Source organism: Lepidothrix coronata, unplaced genomic scaffold, assembly GCF_001604755.1.
Source record: "Lepidothrix coronata isolate B3197 unplaced genomic scaffold, Lepidothrix_coronata-1.0 Scaffold1, whole genome shotgun sequence".
NCBI lineage: Eukaryota > Metazoa > Chordata > Aves > Passeriformes > Pipridae > Lepidothrix > Lepidothrix coronata.
In genome coordinates, this window is record NW_016690181.1 from 4,666,499 (window position 1) to 4,681,553 (window position 15,055).

The following is a 15,055-nucleotide window of genomic DNA, read 5'->3' on the forward strand; positions in this document are numbered from 1 at the left end:
TCCATCCCTGGGAATATTTAATAGTTGTGTAGATGTAGCTCTTAAGGACATGATTTAGTGGTGGACTTGGCAGTGATAGGTTTATGGCTGGACTGGCTGATCTTAAAGGTCTTTTCCAAACAAAATGATTCTGTGATAAAAACTAATGATGTTCTTTTCCTTTTCTACTTTCAGAGAACTACCTATGCTTCAAAATGGAAGTGAGGAAGAAGAGTCCCCAAAAGTATTAATTTGAATAAAAATTATTGTTCTTAAGTAAGTACTTCTTGTTCTTTGTGATGTTACGTCCACAACTGAAAACTGCTTTTCTGTTGATAAATCCTTGTCAGCTGAAAAAAGCAAACTTTGCAAAAGAGAGGTCAGCTCCTTCACTTTTTGTCAGATTACTGACTAAATTGGGTCAGTCACCTTTTTCACCTTTTGTTTTTCCTTACACCTGTTTTTCTCCCTTCTCCTCCTTGCGTCTCATCTCTAAAAAAAAAATGAATCTATCAAAACATTTTTAATGTATTCTTCATCTTAGGTACAAAGCCCTTATTTCTTTGACAATATTTTTGGGCCCTTTCACCTGTATTGCAGATATTACATGTGTTTTTCAAAGATACTTCTGTAGAAACTGGGCACAGGCCCTGTTCCATGAAGTGTCTATGAGAGTTATAAGTAACTAAGCTTTTGTGGCTGGAAAGTATTGTGTGCTCTTGGATATCCTAGATCCAGTGCTAGATTTTTCTCATATGGTGACAACTATTAAAAAGTTAATACTTTATATTCTTACAGTTTTGAAGGTCTGTGCACATATGATAATACTCATCTTTTAGGATACAATTTTTTATTTAAATAAAATGCTCTTCGTTTTGAGAAGTTGCTTGATGAAATGAACTTGGAAACATGGATTCAGGTGTGAACTTGGAAACCAAGAACGTTATGACATTATTCTTTTTTTGATGCAAAGAAACAAAAAAGACTGTTATGATCAGTGTTCTTAATTATGATAAGGATAAAAAAGTTGTGAAAATGTCTTGAACTTTCACAACTGAACAAGAAGTTCAAGCAAATTTGTTGCAGATGAGATACTTTTACAGTTCACCCAACTTCAGTACTGATTGTCAGGTTGATGACATCTAAAGTACTCCCAATTATTATGATTTATTTATACAGTTATAATTCTAGAAGTACTATGTTAGTGTAAGAGTTTAACGAATAGTTTTAAAAAAAAAAAGAAAATATGGGATTTCAAATGATGTTCTAAGGACCTTGGGGTCAGAACAGAACAAAGAATATGGTGGTAGTTTTCCAAGCATCTAGTGTCTGGTTAGGTGCCTTGAAACTGAGTTAGCTGTTATAACTGCTTCCTGTTGCTGAAAGGAGTTGTTTCCATTTCTGAACCCAGCTTTCTTCCCTATTCTGATGAAACTGGTTAACTGAATTATCTTACAAATGCAGAAAAGAGGTGGCTAATTTTGTTTCTGGGTTTGTGGATTGGATCAGCTCAGATAAGTACAGAAGTTCCAGAAGTGTTCCAGTGGTGCAAAGGAAGAAACAAGCAGGCAGGAGCAAATAGTATGGGAGCATAACCTGTCCCTCCAGGCAGCAGCCAGTAGTCAGTGAATCTGTCCAGCAGGTTGCAGTAATGGTGTCTTAAAGTTGTTAGACTGGGAATTGATAATTTGACCTTGGAGAGGAGCAGACATGGCTTCTATGAAAACTTTAGACTAGAATTGGCTAATTTTGGTAGATCCCTCATTGCTGTTAGTGGGAATGACCTGTTGATACAGAATAGAAACAATGATTCAGAGGGAAAAAATCTTAGCGGATAACTAGAAAATCTGTAGGAATCTTCCCCCATTTACCTGCTGCCCTCCAGCTCTTCAGCCCCATGTGTAGTATCTGTGTAGTATCATGTGTATTATCTCCAAGTCTTGAAAATGAATGGGGAAGGTACACGTGAAGAATTGCATGACTTGTCAAAACCTCACCTCTAATCAGAATTGGTTGGTCCCTTGTATATGATGTTACATAGTACAGTAATTTGTCTGTATCTTGGTTTGCAGTTTTGTAAACTAAAATTTGTTTGTTTGTTAGAGCCTGCATGAATGCATATGTACTTAACTTATAGTTTTATACTTCATGTTGTGTTCACACTACCTTGATTTGTCTGTAAGCTGTGATGATGGTTGTACTTTCTGTAGAGATGCATTCCTTCCTTTGGCAAGAACAAGGAACAGTGGTTGAAAACTGCATGAAACCTCTTCTTGCCTTTTCTGTTCCATCTGTATGGGAAGTTAATTAAAAGGATTTGTTCAGGTCTATAAATTGCAGTGCCTGGAGCACTAGTTAAGCCAGTGGTTTCGTACGCATTGCTCAACTACTAAAGGGAGATTGAGCAGTGGAGCAAAGCTGATTTAAGCTTAGTGTCTAGGTAAGATGTAGGTAGTGCTGGTAGGTTGAGACAAGTAACTGAGTACTAGAGTGAAGGTGATACCTTCCCCATATTACTTGATTATGCAATCTATGGATTGTGTTGGATTCCTGCTTCCTGTCAGATTGCATAGCAAGCTGCATTTGGAATTACTTTTTGCTATCACAGTCTGGCTTGGAAAAACTATATTTAATCTATCTACTAATTTAATATTTTTTTCCTGATTCTTTACACATGTACAAACATTTCCATGGTAGTCTTTCCCTTTTTTTTTCCAAATCATATTTCACACTTAGTTCAGTTGTGAACTGCAATTTTGTAGTTTATTAAAAAAAGAAAGATCAACTGCACATTTTTTATTACATTCTAAAATACTTTCTTATCCTTTCTTGGGCATTATGTAAGTTAGATTAATCTGTGATAGGCTTTTGAAGATAAACTAATCTCCACAAAAGGCCCGTATATCTTGAATTTTATTTATTGTAAGGGCACCTAAAATCTCGGATAGATATTCACTGTTTCTACATATCTAAATAGATCAGTGTATGATTCCTGATGGAAAAAGAAAATATGTTTTCAGAAGGGTGTATTGCTGAATTAGCCCTGCCCTTTTATCAAGACCGTTTATCTGTGGTTCTGGAGTATCTACTACCTTTCTCGCTTGCTACAGATTTCCCCCTTGCCTGAGGATCAGCAAAGTCTGTTTCTTGTTCTGAAACATTTTGTTTCAGTTCACTCTTCTATTCTGGTAGTAATTTAGCTTGGATTCCTACTTGAAAGATGGCTTATTGCTTCTCTGACTCTCTAAAATATATTCTCTATTAAAAGGGCTTTCTATATAAGTCAGTTCTGATGCAGCAGCACAAACAACAGTCTTTCACATTTTTCTTTTCAAGAAAAGAGGTTGCTAATGTATCCATTGACTTGCACATTTACTGCAGTGAAAAATGATACCAAATTGAGACACTGCAGAGAGGTTGGAAAACTAGAGTAGGATTTTACACGAAGCAACACATTAGAATGGTCGGGGGGAAATGGGATAAAAGCCATTAAGGGCAAACTTAAAATACTGTTTTTAAATTAAGGAAAAAGAAAATAGGCAAGTACAGGATAAGAAATGGCTGAGAGTTCTGAAGAAAAAGATTGAGGGTTAAGCACTGACCTTAAATCAACAGTATTGTGCACAAAAAATAGTTCTGAAAATGTAACATCACATCAGGATAAATAAATGGAAGTGCTGTCATAAAACACCATGTAAATCTCTCTGCATAGCTTAGGAGTGGAACCACCAAGGTCATTGTGTCCAGTTTGGAACCAGGCACTTAGTACATGCAAACAAATCAAAATTATATTGCCAAATTGGAGAGTCCAGAAGAAAATAGTATCCAAGATCATAACATTGGATCCAAGACCAAGAGAAGTTGAAATAATATGAGGCTGAATTAATGCAGAGGGTAAGTGTTGCTATTCTAGGTCTTTTGGAAGACCATAAAACCTAATGAGCTTACATTTTTACCAGTGGAGATTAATGCATTGTGGCTTATGAAGCACATGCATATGTCTGTCTTTGGAAGTTCATAAAATGTAGTCAGACGCAAGAGCTTGTGTGATACCCTGTTGGAGGAGAGGAGCGATCTAATAACTTTCTGATAATCTTACTACATTTCATGGTTTAATGTCTAGTTTCTAGATGTTTTGGTTTTGGGGGTTTTCTGGTGTTGGTTTTTTTTTTCCCCTCTTAATTGTCTATCTCTTTTGTGAGTGGAGCATAGGGAGAGCAGCTTTTTGCAAAAGATGCCAAGAAGCAGCATAGAATTCTTTATACAGAAAGCAGTCTTTTTATTTTAAAATTTTTTTAACCTAAATATTTTCTTCCAATGGACCAGGTAACAGGTAACTTTTTATCTTGAATGGATATAATTTTAAACTTGAATAGTCCAAATCTAAAACACTGACTGAAAATTTGAAAAAACTAGACATGGTAACCTGGTGGATATTATTTAGTTCCAAGTTAGTATTATTTTTATAGTGCCTGAAAAATCAAATTTCAAATATCACTGATAACTTACACCTTTTAAAAAATATCTATGATTAGACTGTTAAATTAATCAAAACCTATGTGTTGACAAATTGTTTAAGGGGACGAGATCAGAGCAAATAGCCAGGCAAGAAGTCTATTTTGTCTGCAATGTTTCTTACTTCACAAGTTCCTGCAGTTAAATATGTGAGGATCTATGTCACAGAATTTTTTTTTTCATTTTGTGTTTAATATGAAGAAAGAAATTGTACTTGTCATGGTGACAAGAACAATATGAGGATAAATATCAAGGCAACACCTAGAATATAGAAGTATTCTGCGGTTGTTTTGGCTTTGCTCTTTTTTAATGATGTAATTATACTATACTAATAATTCTGTACTTTATTGTTTTGATTATGTTAAATAGTGGCTAATAAACACTTCTGAAATTGGAAGAACCTGTTGGCATACAAAAATCTTCATTTAATTCTTTTTGCACTTCAGTCTTGGTGGAATTTTTTTTGTTACTTTTATTCTTAAACAACTGTTGAAATAAACCAAATCTAAAGGGAATAAGAAAAATTAGATGCTTGCCATTATGTATAAAAACCCAATCAAGACAGAGGTTAATTGTAGGATGATTCACTTGAAATTGATCCTAATGGTACAGTCTTTTAATGAGATTGATTTTTCCTAAGCATATTTATTGTAACTCATGTTAACTGTATTAAAATTCGTTAATGAATGCAAAAACTGTCAGTAAGCAGGGAACTTTCAAACCCTAAGGAAGGTTCCTGTATGGCTAAATGGCAGTAGGTTCTTGGTCATTGCCTTTGCTAGCTCTTGGCTCCTAATAAATCTCTGAATTTGATAGAAAGAGATCACTGACTGTTAAATTGCTTTGCAATTAAATGAGCCAAATGTTTGATCCCAGGTCTGGAGACTAATATTGTAGATTACACTTACAAGTTGCAGACAGTATTTTTGAATAATGCAACCAGTAGGAGGGATGTAGGGGAGGTATAACTGCTGTATACAGTATATTATTGGACTGTGATATGTACATTATGGCTAGGTTGAAGTTCCTAAGACTATTCAGAATTAGTCTTAAGAATAAGTTTAGAAAAGCTATAAGAATTTGGAGTCTGTGAGAGTGTATCTCATTTTAGAGATTTAAGAACCTTGTTCTATTGAAGTGTTACTTGAGAAGTAATGAAGATTTGTGCTTTAATCCATATGAAAGGGAATTGGTGAGAGCTGAAAACAGATGTGTTTTCAGACTTGTTTGGTAACTAACTAGTTGAGCAATTTATTTGGGAATTATTCATTCTCTCTAATTCTCTCATTTAATGTGATTGAATCTCATGGATGATTTTAGTAAAAGATGTGCATTACTTGGAAGAATATGTGTGATTCTGATGCAAAAAAAGTAGGAAAAAGTTTCAGTGATCTTTGGATTTCAGTGATCAATTCAATAAAAATTTCAGAAAACATTGTAACTACTGCAGTTAACCTTCATTCATACTACATAAATGTAGGCTTGTAAGCGGCTGAACTTATATGATCTTTTTATTAAAAAACTCCTTGTGATTTGCCTATAATTCAAACCTAGTTTATTGAAATAGGAAGAACGTAGATTTGTGGTGAAGCGCACAATTCAACATTTTGCTTGTAGGAATAGCACTTACTTATGTTAGCTTTGCATGTCTTAGTTTCAAAATGCGCTTTTGCTGATAAAGCTGGATCTAGTAGTTAAACAAAATTATTTTGTAAATGAATAAAAGTCTCTTTCTAATGTTGGTTCACTCTGTAGATGCCATATTCCTTGTCTTGTGAAATAATCTTTCACTGATGTTCCTCACAATTTCAGTTGCCTAATGGTTGCTATGATAGGAATCAAGCTACTGTCTTTAAAATTAACCAGTGTGTTTTGGAAAACTTTTTTCATGCTGCAGTCTGTGTAATGTAAACGACACAGGTTTATTTTCAGCATGTGTGAATTGCAGGATCTTACTGGAGAGGATTTCCATTTAGTTCAGCCCCTCAGTAACAGCTCGGGTCAGAGCACCTTGCTCAACTCTCCTTTTGTGTATCTTCCAGGAATGGAGATTCCATATCATCTGAGACCTACTCCAGTGTTTGACAATCATCATAATTCAATTTTATTTTTTTTTTTGTTATTGAGCTGGAATTTGCTGTGTTCCACATCTTGTCCTTCCATTGGGCAGAAGAAAGTGCACCCCCACCTGCCAGAAATACCTCTGGCATATATAATAGTTATACAAGAAGAGAACCAGGAAAAGAATGAAAAGTTGGGTGATAGGTGACTTTTCCCAGAAGAGGAAAATATATTAGTTGAAACGTGGATGCTGCTGTCCATGGTTTTGACTTTCTGATGCAGTTTCATGCCATCCCTGTGTGGGATACATTAGGATCATTATTACGTGAGGGTGGATTTCTTTCAAGACTCAAAAGAGGGTATGATAGTTACATCCATGAAAATTAATTCACGAAAAGGTGGTGTACCAGCAGATACAGACTCTTAGAGAAAGCAAGAATCCTTTGGATACCTGTATGAGGATTGACGAATGGGTTGAGTTCAGGGGCATAGCTTGTATTTATTATTTTTGTCAAGCTGCCACAAGAAAATTTTCTCGTTGTAACTCTGAGTATGTGGTAAGGAAAAGAAAGGAAAGAACTAGCTCTCAAAGCATCTTAAATACCTAGTAAGTGATAAAAAATCCATGAAATTGGATAAGCTATTGTGTTCTGGCAACCAGGTAGAAATTCTGGTTATGTACTATAAAAGCAATTAATTGCAATCAAAAACGTGTCACAACCAAGGCCATAAAAATAAAATATGTTGGAGATCTGAAATAGTCTTTGAAAGTAAGGTAGTAATTAACTGACCAAACTAACTGATTTTTAAGCCAGATTTGGGTGGTAAACTGGAAATATGAATGGTACAATAAGGCATTTCTTAAATTCTTTTTTTTTCCCTTTATGTGTTGTTTTGGTAAAGTTTTGAGCAGATGCCTTTTCCTTGCTGTCAAATCATAGAATTATTTAGGTTGGAAAAGACCCTTAAGATTGTAGAGCCCAACTGTTTACCTAAGACTACCAGGTCTGCCACTAAACCTGTCCCTAACATGTCTTTTAAATACCTTTAGGGATAGAGACTCAGCCACTTACTTGAACATGTTCCAATGCATGACAGCCCTTTCATTGAAGAAATTTTTCTTAATATCCAATCTAAGCCTCCCCACACACAACTTGAAGCTGTTTCCTCTTGTTCTTTCAACTGTTACTTAGGAGAAGAGGCTGACCTCCACCTTGCTCCTTTCAGGGAGCCTGATAAAGTCTCCCCTGAACCTCCTTTTCTCCAGGCTAAACAGCCCCAGCTCCTTCCGCCTTTCCTCATAGGGTTTGTTCCCTGGACTGTTCACCAGCTTTGTTGCCCTTCTGTGGACACACTCCAGCACTTCAATGTCTGTCTTGTAGTGGGCCCAAAACTGAACACAGTATTCCAGGTGCGATCTTGCCACGATTAACTTCAGTATCATATAGCAGCCATAATTGCCACTGCCTCTAAAATTTTGGCTATTTTAATGCACTGTGTCTACTTTTTTATCTTCAGCTACTCAACAGTTCAACCAACAGCCTTTTAGTATCTGTAAGCAAGCTATGATGGTTTACAGTTCTCTGGAAGATGGTGACAAACCACTCCTGAAACAAACTGATCTAATTTGGCTTCTCCTAGGAAAAATGTATTTGTGTTCTCCCCCCCCACTCCTCCTTGTTTAACGTGAACAAAATAAATCCATGCTTTCCATCAGTAGCCTTTGGTTGAGATATCAGACACCTGAAAATCTCATTTTGATTAGAAGAAGGGAAGACATAGCTTAGATAATAATTTTCTGAGCTTCTCTGTTGATAAAAAGGCTACTTGGCAAGCAAAGATGGTAGTCATGACATATTAGAGTCAGGGCAACAAGACAATATAGTAGAACATTCAAATAAGATGGAAAGAAAGGAAGGATTGCCATTGGTCTTGCAGATGGAACTGAGACCTTGTTTTATGGCTCAGGGAACAAGCATGTTACAGGCTATTATAGAGGAATCCCAGTTCAGTTCTTGGTACCATAGTCCCGTCTGCCAACAGACTATTAATATACCCTTACCAAAGTCAGTGTATTACTGGTAACATTTTTGTCACAAATACCATGTAAAATACAACGTGCACAGTAACATTGAGTCTGCGAAATCCGTTCTTGTCTCAAGGCATTACTATCTCCTTTTCAACCAGCCAAATGCATATTCAAGCATCAAGTTGCATCTTCTTATGCAGAAGTTGTATTACTCCTTTCTACTCTCTAGACAGTATGTAGAATTTCACCTGTAGGGCTAATGGTAGAATCCTTCTGAATGAATGTTGGCATTGCAATTCTGCCGCTGAATATGTGCCTGTCCAGGAAATATGCTAATGTTTTCACAAAGTTCTGTTTTTAAAAGACCGCTTTTTGCACCTTCCTTTCTAGCCATATTAGTATTCATGGTATTCTTTTTTTAACTGTAGAAAAGTACTTCTTTCACCTCTATGCTTAAGATTGGCTTAGGAAGGTAAAACTGCCATAGGTCTCTCTTGTCTTGATTCATCACAGTTTAGAAATTCCATTGTCTTAAAATATTTTTTCCTGCATGTTACAGTTGCAGTGCTGGGCAGAAGGTCGTGTTTTCAGTGGCTCTTAATATGTCATAATAGCTATTTATGTTTTCCTTGAAGCAGATGATCTGGTGGCTGATAGTAGTCTGGGATTGCAAATTTCTGGAGGGCAATCCTTCTATTTTGAGCCATTGTCAAATTACTTTGATTTTGTTGTCAGTGTAATGTGCAGTCATGTTTGGCATGAACATAATCTGAAAGATTACTGATCATCCTATAACTGGAAGAGTGAATGAACTTATAACTTGTTTTTTTTCACAGACCCAAAAGCACTACTCAGCACTGTGCAGGTGGTCAGTGAATACTTGCAGCAGTTTGTGGTTTTTGTGCATCATCTGTGCCATGCATCCTTTCTTCTTGATTATTTTGTCTTCATTTCGGTGTGGTTTGGTAGTTGCTGAAGTCAAACAAATATGGAAAAATTATGTATGCTATTGTTATATGTACATAACACTCATCTGAGAAGAATTAATGTTTCTTCTGGAGGGTGGCAGAATGAAAACTGGTGTGATAAGCCACAGGTATTTTATAAAAGGGACACTAAAAAGCCACTAATGAAGTTGTGGGAAGTGGACTCTTGAGTTTTCCTAATTTTCAGAATGCTGTGGTTAGCATCTCACAGAGCATTGTAAAACAGTTCGTATAAATCATAGCTTGGTGATAAAAAAGGCTCTGGAAAGTCAACTGTATTGTACACCTTTCTGTGGTTACAGGATTTCGTGAACAGGAGCCAGAATGTTTACAAAAACAAGTGATGTGCCACTGTTAGCAGTAGTATGATAATTAGTCCTTTCCGGAAAAAAAAAAATTCCAGTGTAGCAGTACTATTAAAATAGGTTCTTAAGTTATTTTGCTAAACGTATTTTATGATCTTTGTATTTCTCTGTTACTAAACCATTTCTATGTTAAATTCACATTCAGATTAAAGATGCTTACGCTAATTTTGTCCCACTAGTTCCATTAAAACAATTCATCTAATTGTTTTCAGTTTGCAAATCTCCATGTTTTCTTACTGTTTTATAATGTTGTATCCTGTTTTTCCTGGGATATTCCAGAAAACTAGTTTACATATAGCTGGAATCTCTGTTTTTCAGTTAATAATTGTTGCTGTTAACTAATATATTCTTAAAATGTATTCTGATATAAAATGATTTGTATGATGAATCTGAATAACTAAGCTCTGTTGGATGGGAAAAATTAATGCTGATACTTTGGAAATTATTTTGCAAAAACTGAAAATTGAACATTCATTCTACGTCAGTGCTTCATAATATATTTGAAATGGTATATTTCTGAAAATGGTATATTTCTGACTTTAGGTCAAAAGTAGTGGCATGTACATGTACTCTGAACATGCTACAAAATCACTGAGAACTATTCCACCAAACTTAGATTTTTCAGCTACCAGCTTATATTTAGTTTTGACTGTTGAGTACAACAGCACTATTCCAGAGAGTGTTGTTAGGATGTGACCATTGTAAAATAATCTCTGAATTTGGGAGCATTTTACAGCAACATATATTTAAGTGGATTAATATTTTGATGCCTCACTAGAGCAGGGATCATAGCATGAAGCAAGGTCAAGAAAAAGGAAAACTCCATCTCTGCTCAAAAAATTAGTGGAATATAGTTCCTGAATTCTAATGGCTTCAGAGAGTATTTTAATAGAATAAGCTCTCCACCTGTCATTCTGTGTTTTTTTCTTACACATGCCTTTTTGGAACACTGATCTTTCAGTCTTGAACTCTGCAAATCCCTCAAATTTGGCAGTACTTGGGGGTTTTCCTGTTTCGCCTTGTGTCAAAGGATTGCCTATCGCCTGCTTTTCATTTATTCCTTTGCATCAGCTTTTTCGTAATTTAGTAACTGTAACTGTTGTAAACATATCATCTAGAGATGGAGTTCGTGGCAGAGGGGATGAGATCTTTTCCAAGTGCACATCAAATATAATGAATAGGTTTTGTGTGATTTCCTAAAATCTATGAATTTTCTCCAGGTCTGTATATAATGAGACTCAAAACAGGCTGTAAAGAAGCATCAGAAGAAATAACTTGTAGCTTGATGCAAAAAATAATCAGGACTTTGATGCAATTTAGTACGTCCATACATGTATGTGCCCTTTCCACATAGACACTCTCTAAGTCATTGCCATGTACTTCTGTTAGTATCTTGTATTCCAAGTATCTTAATCTGTGCCATTTCTTTAGAGATGTTAGGAGCATGTTATGTATCCATACGCACACAGAAAAGGATTTTTTTTTAATTTTTGGGTTATTTTCTTTTTAGCAGTCATAGTATGAACAAATGTTTTTTCTGGTTTTCTCTTTTGTTCACAGCTACATTATTTTTTCTGAAATGTGATTTATTCTGGTACTCAGCTTAATGCTGCAAGTATTTTTATGTTTCTAATTCCTGGCCTGTTATGATGACTAATCAAATGTTACTTTCAGCTAGTAAGATTGTTGTGTTTATGAATTGATTATCTTTGTTCAGCTGCTGGATTTCTCAGTGTGTCTGTTTAGTGTTCTTCAAGGCAAGAACAATTTTACCATTTGTTTCCCTCTATTCCTCTGGACCAGTTCATGCAGTCAAATTGTGGAGAGGGTTCTAGGTTTTTCTGCTGTGTGGGAGTATTTTTATCTTTCTCCACATGTCATTTAATTAGACAAGATTAAGGAACAAAAGATAAAAATACCTTTTCCTAAGCAAACAGGGAAGACAAGTTATTTTATAACACTTTAAGAACCATATAATCACTAAAATTTTATTTTTTAATATCGAATGCAACAATTATTTTGGGATCATTTTGGTAGAGCTGATTAAAAAATGTTTGCAGGAACGTAATGTTTTTCTTTATTCATTGTCAGAATAAGTTGATTTCCCTTCCCCATTGTCTTCTTGATAAATCTCTTCAGTGTTTTGAATTAATGATCCTCATTTCTAGAATCATCAGAACTATATGTAAAGAATGTTTTGATGGTGCATGATTGTAATGATTTATTTTGTTTCATGCCTTTTTATTTATATCCTAACATTAAGTTTGGTCTATAATACACCTTTTTTTTCATCAAGCAAAGAAAATCTGAGAGAATTGGGCAGGAGAGAAGAGTAAGTTTAACACTTAAAACATTAAAATGTCCCAAACCATCTAACAATCAAGCTAACAGAAAAACCCCAAACTCAAACCAAACCAAATGCCCAACAACAAAAAAAACCTTATGTCAAACTGTTCCAGAGGTATGTATTCTATGTGGGAAACCTTTCTCAACAGCACTGTGAAATGTTGGCCCCCACCCCTCCCTGAAAACAGAATTCTTTCATAGGTTATACCTTCATCTCAATTGACTATACTTTGGTACTAGGACCAAATCCTATTCATTTGTTTACATAGAACTGACTTTCTTGTGTAACTATTGCTTGTATTAGGCTCTGTACCAGAAAACCAGAAGCTGTCATATTTAATAGAACCTTATTTTAAAAGAATTTTGAAGCTGGTCTTTGAAGTAAAAGATATGTAAGTTTAACTCCTGTGCCAAATAAATCTGGAGCAACTGTGAAAAAAAGTTATTTGATATGTATTTAAGTATGGTACATTGAAGAAGAGCCAATGTAGAGGTGAGCTGATCAATAAACTATAATTAAGTTGCCTGGTTTTGGCAAGGCTTTTCAACAATCACTTTTAGAAAAACAAAATTCTTCTGGGAAAAGAGAAACAGTCTTTTTGTGAATTTGTAACCCCATAAGGGAATAGAAAAAACAGAATATATGGTTAATTTTCATAATAAAAACAGTGTAATGCAAGGTTTCATCTTATCCTGCTGTGCTAGGTCATGTGTATTTCATCATAAGAATAAATTATCTGGAAAAAAGGGTCTCTTGAGTTTTTCTGAGTAGAATCTGTAGAGGAAACTGTAATATTATATTTGGTTCAACATAGTCTTGACATAATATTTACGTTTTAATTGCACATTTTTTGTGCATTTCTCTAACATAAATAGGGAGTGAAGGAAGTTAGAAATGAGTACATATTGCGATTTGGGAAGAGGTCGTCCTGTGGTTGGGTAATGAATAATAAAAAAATCTGAATGGTACTAAATGAAGCTGTGCATGTAGCATTGTGTTACTCAGTACAGTTATGTGGCAGCATTTTTGGAATACTATGTGAAAAGATTAAAAAAATTATTTTACGTTCCATGAACATAAAGCTGAAATTGATAATAATGAAGTTTTTGCACAACACCTGCCATCTTCACCCCACTCCTACCCTCTGTCTTGTTCTGTATTTGACAGGTGCTGTTGTATGTATACTTAAAGAGCAACCAGCACATTTTTCAGTTTGGTTCAATTTGTTGTGGTTTAGGTTTAACAAGTGTCAAAGTACAGCTTTAGGTTCATTTCTAGTTCAAGGAAAACTAAGATTTTGTGTGAGTTTGTAGATGGTGTTTAATAAACTCACTGTGTTAAAGTTATCATTCAAAACAGTGGCCTTGAGTGTTGCCATTTTCTTGGTTATGATCTTAATATGCATTGCTAAAGAAAAAGAATAGGAAAGAACAGTATTGTCTGACAGTTGTTGCTGTTTATCGCAGATAATTTCTTTTTGTGTGTTGCAATACAAATATTCTAATAATATTTTTAAAACTTGCCTGGCTTTTGACAACACATAAATGTTTTTATACTTATGCATAACCAAGTTTCTTTAAAAACTTATTATTATTCCGTAATGTGAGACAAATGAAAACATTCTGTTTTCTTGTAGATATGGCTGTCAATACACCATTATTTTTGCTAGCATCAGGAATCTCTTTTGCAGTTTGGAAAACGTTAATAGATCAATTATTTTAAAAAAAACACCAGTGTTGAATTTTTGATCACCCAATGCTATCTTAGACTTCCATCTATCGTGATTGCTATAAAATGCAAGGGTATATTGATATACATAAAATATGTGTTCCACTGCATGCATGTTTTTAAGAAGTTTAACTACTTGTGTGTGACTGAAATGCATAAAGATTCCCAGTCTCAAGTTTGGATCTGAAATAATTTATTTTTCTCTGGAACCAATTGTGTAAATCACAGTGAGATAAACTCAGTGTATGTAATTTCCCTTCCATCAATTATTTCATAGAGAGTTATTCCTAGAGGAATCTTATGCAATATATTAATAAGTACTTAGACTGATACTGTATAAAAGTAGGAAGTACTGGTTCTTGTTATATGTAATTAAGGAACCTTTTTTTAGTGTTATATATATTTCTATGAAATAAGAAGTAACAGTCTGTAATCATAAATTACATGCCCATCCCTCCATTTTTCTCTGAAAGAAAACAAAAATATTTTGCTAAATATCTGGTATTTGAAAATAAGTTTCTGAAAATCATTACCTAATAAAAACACCCGGGTTTACTACAGTAGTGGGATGTTGTGATATTGCATGTTTACATTTCTCTTTACTGTCTTTCCCTTATATTGCTATCTATCTTTAATATCGATTTGAAATGTATTTAGTAAATAGATAGCAAAATTCATCTGCCTGTTGTATTCTGGTAGCTTCTTCTTTTTTTTTTTTTTAATTTCTTTTATTTAAGAAAGCTTATGTGAGTTTTGACCTCCTAATGTGTGAAAACTGATCACTATGCTTCTGAAGACTGATGACCACAATGTGAAGTAGAATATCTTGCGACCAGACCTGTAAATATTTTAAACTGCTAAAGCATTACACTGACCATAGCAAAAGCCTTAACATTCACTTGTATTGAATAAACACTGTGGTAGTGACAGGTAAGATAGCAATTACAGAAGTAATTAGTAGTGGTGCTCTAGATAAAAGTAAAAAAGTACAGCATTCTCATTTAACCTCTGTGTTATAATTTAATGAAGGAATTTAACACTTCTG

General features: G+C 34.7%; 1 protein-coding gene across 5 annotated transcripts in view; it reads left to right on the forward strand.

The window, feature by feature from the left end:
• FUT8 (fucosyltransferase 8) overlaps positions 1 to 15,055 on the forward strand; it is a 112,312-nt gene that overhangs the window by 23,577 nt on the left and 73,680 nt on the right. For 4 of the 5 annotated variants that reach the window (XM_017812893.1, XM_017812877.1, XM_017812921.1 and 1 more), the window contains exon 2: positions 175 to 255. The gene's annotated coding sequence lies outside the window, so the exon portion shown is untranslated. Of the gene's footprint in view, positions 1 to 174; positions 256 to 6,194; positions 6,206 to 15,055 lie in introns of those variants that run through there. The other variant, XM_017812902.1, reaches the window with a different exon arrangement.